The sequence below is a fragment of the Photinus pyralis genome, unplaced genomic scaffold (genome assembly GCF_008802855.1).
Source record: "Photinus pyralis isolate 1611_PpyrPB1 unplaced genomic scaffold, Ppyr1.3 Ppyr1.4_LG8, whole genome shotgun sequence".
Lineage (NCBI taxonomy): Eukaryota > Metazoa > Arthropoda > Insecta > Coleoptera > Lampyridae > Photinus > Photinus pyralis.
Genome location: NW_022170819.1, coordinates 33,729,965 through 33,735,543, shown reverse-complemented (window position 1 = coordinate 33,735,543; position 5,579 = coordinate 33,729,965). Strand labels below are relative to the sequence as shown.

The 5,579-nt window shown below is 38.1% G+C and overlaps 1 long non-coding RNA gene across 1 annotated transcript; it reads right to left on the bottom strand.

Moving 5' to 3' along the window:
- Positions 1-4,573: 4,573 nt before the first annotated feature.
- On the bottom strand, positions 4,574-5,277 carry LOC116179838. The gene is made up of 2 exons (XR_004147051.1): positions 5,100-5,277; positions 4,574-4,828 (listed from the first exon to the last, which is right to left on the bottom strand). It is a non-coding gene; the product is annotated as an uncharacterized LOC116179838 (long non-coding RNA).
- Positions 5,278-5,579: the final 302 nt, after the last annotated feature.

Sequence of the window (5,579 nt, the reverse complement as noted above, 5' to 3'; positions counted from 1 at the left end):
TTGTGGCGCTAGGTCAGCAGAACACAAGACGTGAAAATTTTACCCGAAAAAACAAAATGGTGGTGCTACGAAAAATTGCCCCCCACACTATTGAGGGGTGGCGCTAGCTCTAAAATTTGTGGCGCTAGGTCTGACGAACACAGCGCTTGCTTTTGGAAGTGATCGGACGCAATGGTGGTGCTAGCGTTAACATAGCACCCCCCGAAAGTCAAGGGCTTTTTTGCAAAATCTATAATGGCGCTAGCTGAACTCAAAGTGGCGCTAGCCATAGGGATTCTAACGCAATCTGTCTTTAGTCAGAAATTTGAAATGGTGGTGCTGTGTGAACGGACCCCGATAAAGGGATATTTTAACCATTGAGTGAAAGATATTAATTCACGAGTGGAAGTTGTTGGCAATTTCTAAAAGCACAAGCACCCAAACCTTCCACGGGAGTATAGCCCGCTTCCTTCTCGTAGTGAAAGGCAGACCGCGAAGCACAGGCAGTAAGTAAGTCTGCCTAGCAGTAGTCAGTTTTCTGTTTACAACAAATAGTGTTTAGCAGACGAGTTACCTTGCCGCGATCAACATACTCCTCTCGCTCCTCTGTCTCCATGAAGGCATATGATGGTCCTTCCAAGCGACGTTGGGCAGAGCTCGATCCCGATACTCCTACTGATGAGAGTCGTTGTACGGCCTTTATGAACTTGATGGCGAGACCTTAACCCTTACTGATATCGACCTCAAAAGATACAGCTTCTAAAAGACCCGAAATGCTAGGATCCTTATCACGTACCTATCGAAATCATCTTTAGGGAGGGGGTCAAATCCAAACTTGTCCGCGGACGTGCATATTGTAGTGAGACGGTAAACTATATGCAGTCCTCCTTAGATGCTTTGGTGGCGTCTCTTCCTACCCCAGCCCCCATGAGTTATTCCGTTGCTATCAGAGCAGCGGTTCCGGAGCGTGTGAAAATTCTTTCGGGAATGTCTATAGCGCCTAAATCCTAAATCCCCCTACGTTATAAGATCCTCTGATCTTTCTCCGGGGCAGGTCAAGGAGACCACCCTCTCCCAGAACTTCGGTTCTGCTTTCGAGGAAGTATTCCTTGGTCTGGCGGATAGATCCTTGAAGGTGATGTTCCAGTTTGACCCGCGCGAAACGAGTACCTGTCACTGAATGCTTGAGTGCGACGGCGGCGCGTATGTCTCAAACGGAGGACTGTAACATCCTGGTGGTGTGAAAGACTGGACAGGCTGAAAAAGGTAGTGTGCACATTGAGGCGTTACTTTCAAAGAGCTCCATCGGAGTCAAAGGCATAGTGGCATGAGTCCTATAAGTCAGCCTGCAAACTTTGATATTATATCATACTTTGAAAGAAATGAAGTTATCCTCTCTTTCATCGCATATTCTAACACTTTTCCTACGCAGGACGTCAGTGTAATCGGTCGGTAATTCGCCGTGTTGAGAGCATTCCCTTTTTTTTGAAAATAGGAGTCACCACTGCCGCCTTGAAGCAATTTGGAAATGTTCCAGTGCGTAAAGAACAGTTAATTAAATATGTAAGTTCGGTGATTATTAGGAGTTTCACATGTTTTAATAAGTTAGGGGATATATCATCAAGTCCAGGTGCGCTATTGCTATTCAGCTTCTTGAATAGGTTTAGAACCTCTTCTTCCGTAAATGGCAGTAAATAGATGGAATTAGGATTTATTTGAAGATGGTTTGTAGGTAAATCTGCGTGTGGAATAGATTCCCGAAGCTTCAACGGTATGTTATGAAAGTGTTTATTGAACAAATTAGCAATCTTTGCAGGTGATGTAACCACAGATCCTTGGTCATCCTTTAGTTCCAGGTTTTTAGGAATTTGGTTGTTTTTGTTACTAATCGAGTTCAAAACTTTCCAGGTTTCTTTGCTCTTGTTTTGCGCGTTCTGTATGATTGAGCTGTAATGATTTCTTTTAGCATTGTTTATCAAGTTTTGGTGTGCTTTCTTCATAGATATGTATTTATCCCTTAGTTCGGGGTATTTTCTTTGTAAGACATACATGTCATTGAGCTTAGTACTAGAGCCACGAGTTGCTTCTGTGCACCAGGGTTTAGTTTCGGAGTTATGTCGATAATTTTTTTGAGGAAAACATATATTGACGTAAAATTGAAATGTGGAAAGGAAAATTGAGAACTTTTCATTTATGTCATCCGTGGAGAAACGTTCCATGTTACTTTTCGAAAAGAATCTTTTTGAGATGATGTTGACTCTTGAGGGCGAAGACTGTTGTAAGTTACATGAAATTCTTATAAGTCGGTGATCAGAGAGCTAAGTGTCCTGAACATTACTTTCTAATGTAATGGATGCATTAGTACATACGTTATCCAATATCGTACGGGAGTGCTTATTTACTCGGGTGTAGGTATGTGTGTAGGTACTATTTCGTGTAAATTAAACGATACCTTAATAGGTCATTGAGTGACCTGTACTTTTCGCCGATTATCCCAAAATTTACGTTGAAGTCGCCTACCAGAAGGATTGGAACCCAAGGCTCATATAGTTGATCTATTGCGGCATTTAAATTGCATAAAAACGTGTTGTAATCACCCGAAGGAGGTCTATAAATATTTAGAACAGTAAATTTTAAGTGTCCAAAATAGCCTTTACACGCACATATTTCTAATACATTTTCAGAACAGTATGTTGAAACGTCAATAAATGATGCTTGAACATCAGATCGTGACCAAATGGCCCCCGAATTTTGTCTACTAAAAGCACTAATTATATTATAATTTAAGAGTTTACACATTTCCAGTTCACTTTCTGCTAACCATGTTTCTGTGAGACACACTAATAAAGGCTTATATTGGTTGGTTATTATTTCAAGATCACTAACTTTATTATTTAAACTTTGAATGTTCATTAATATTAAGAGAGTCGCAAGATTATTAAGTGAGTTCATGTACGTAGTATTTAAGTTAGAGCATGTTTGTTGATAAGACGCAATAAAAAATTATCATACGTGTACCCCTTGGCCACAATTCTGGGATTTTTAGAGCCTCAAATTGATGGCTTAATACTGACACTCTAAAGGAACTATAATCATCAGGACGTTTTGAATTTAATTTTTCACATTTTACCTCATCAAATTTATTATCTACCAAGTACTTTATTATTTGATCTGGGGTGACGCTGGGATCCAAATTATAAACATCGATGCGTACACCACGAGCAGCTGTTACGCTGCGTCCATGCACCAAGGTCGTAGGGAAAAAGACCAAGAGCATTATCTCAAGGCCTAAGACATAAATTTGATGCATTTTAGTAACTAGGTGTACTTATATGTATTTTGCAAGGTTAAAATAAAAGGCCGTTAAAAGGTGATGATGATACATACTGAGGATTCTTTGATATTCCGTTGCATCGGTTTATTGACAACAAAAGCACACCCAAAAAGAAAGCAGATTTCCCAAGAGATAAGTAGGTATAATAATAATAATATGCATTTATTGGCAAATGGAGTTCACAAACTAACAAAATTAATAAATCCATTACAAAATTAATATGCCCAAAAGCCAAAAAGACTGTATCGCCTAAGAATCTAATCATCGGCGTTCTTCCTACATCCTCTCACAGTAGAAAAAAAACAAACAAAATATAAAATATACATGAACTAGGTGTAATATATATACACAACAAACACACTAGCCAACCAAAAGTAAGACACATATACTACTGAATGTTACAGACCATCTGCTATGTCTTATTAAAAAAGATAAAAAAAACAAAAGAAAAAAAAACAAACATATTCGCACACCACTTACTACCTATAGCTAGTACCTACTACTGGGAATGAACAACACATCACCCCCAAAATCGTTCATAATTGCTAATTCTTCGATTGGTTACGCAGAAGTGTCTCCCTTAGCTTCTTGTTCACGGAGAGTGGGGTAGTACCAAACCGTATTTTGTTGCCGATAATGTACGTATTAATTAATCTTGCTGCCATGTACGAGAAGCTGCGTTTATACAACTCTAGCTTGTGTTTCGGAATTAATATAAGATGGATATTCCTCATGTTTAGAGAGTGAGCATCAGACCGAACCCTTATCTTCTCGGCTAAGTAGCGTGGTGTACCGGAACAGATAATGCTGTAGAAGAAGACTACACAATGTAATACCCTTTTATTAATCATGGACAGTGTACAAGTTTCCACAAGCATACGACTAACGCCTCTTCTGCCACGCATCCCATAGGTTAGCCTCGTACATGCGTTTTGTACCATCTGAATTCTTCTCGAATCCTCAACAGTAATGCAACTACCATATAGGACATCTCCGTAATTAAAATGCGACAATAATAAGGTGTCGCAAAGCAATTACCTCGTCGACGTGTCAAAATATCCAAATAGCGAAAACAGTGAAACAGAAATGCTTAAATCAGGGCAACGTAACCTGCTTCCAAGGACGTTAAACGTCCTTGCCTGCTTCTCTCTTCAAATTCCTCTATTTGCATACTGCCAACGCCAACTGCTATTATAGAAATAGAAAAATATGCAACTCTTATCGCGGTACGATTATTAAACACATATTAAATACAAAAACTTTCCTGTATATTTTAATAACAAATTTTCAGGAATATAATACATTTTTTGAACTTATTAAACAGATATAAATGCTAAACTTATTCATAATATACTTTTATACAAGTTTTATATCCTTTTATCTGTGTTATTTGGGTATTGTAACAAAATAATTGAAATAATTAGTGTAGAGGCAACACAGATCCTAGATTTACAGATTTACGGTTTGCAGCAGGTATGGTAGAAAATTGTGCACCAGCTCCATATATCAAAGTCGCTGAAATATAACATAAATATAAATTAATTAGTTTGAAAATGAAATGAAAACATCTCTATTGCAAATATTGCAGAAGTGCAGGGGGAGACAGTTAAAATTTATGCTAGAAATAATCACTACGTAGGTACCTAATCTTAATAGTCCAATGAAGAGATGAGAATAACGCTTCAATTCCCTAAATCGCGAAATAAAGAGGCATTACTACTTTCTTAAAATAGGTAATATTAGCTACTGGTAATCTTTTATATAGAGAAATACAAAAGGAGCGTACCACATCTGATATCCTTCAGGGCACGAACCCCACCACCAGTCACAGTAACGGTCACTGCATGTAATAAATGAATAATCGTCGTTTCTGCAGTTTAGGCCAGCCACTAGGCCAACTAACGCCAATACCAATAGAGTACAAATGAAACTTTTCATGTTGAACAGCTTTCTGACTTTCCACCATAATTCACGGTTAGATATACCTACTTAGTGCAAAATAGTGGAGGGTATGCTTATCATATCACTCATTCTACTGATAGCACTTAAGATATATCATTAGTTTCGCGTTTAAAAACAATTCCAAAGCAATACGGAATATGCATGTATTTTTTTAAAATCTTTTAATCGCTTTTTTTACATCGTTCTAACGGTAAAAAGTGTAAACACTGTTAGAACAATTCAATTTAACTTGTAAAATAAACTAAACAAATATAACGAGCTCCTGGGTATGGCTATGTGCAAAGCCAAATTTTAAACCTGATGT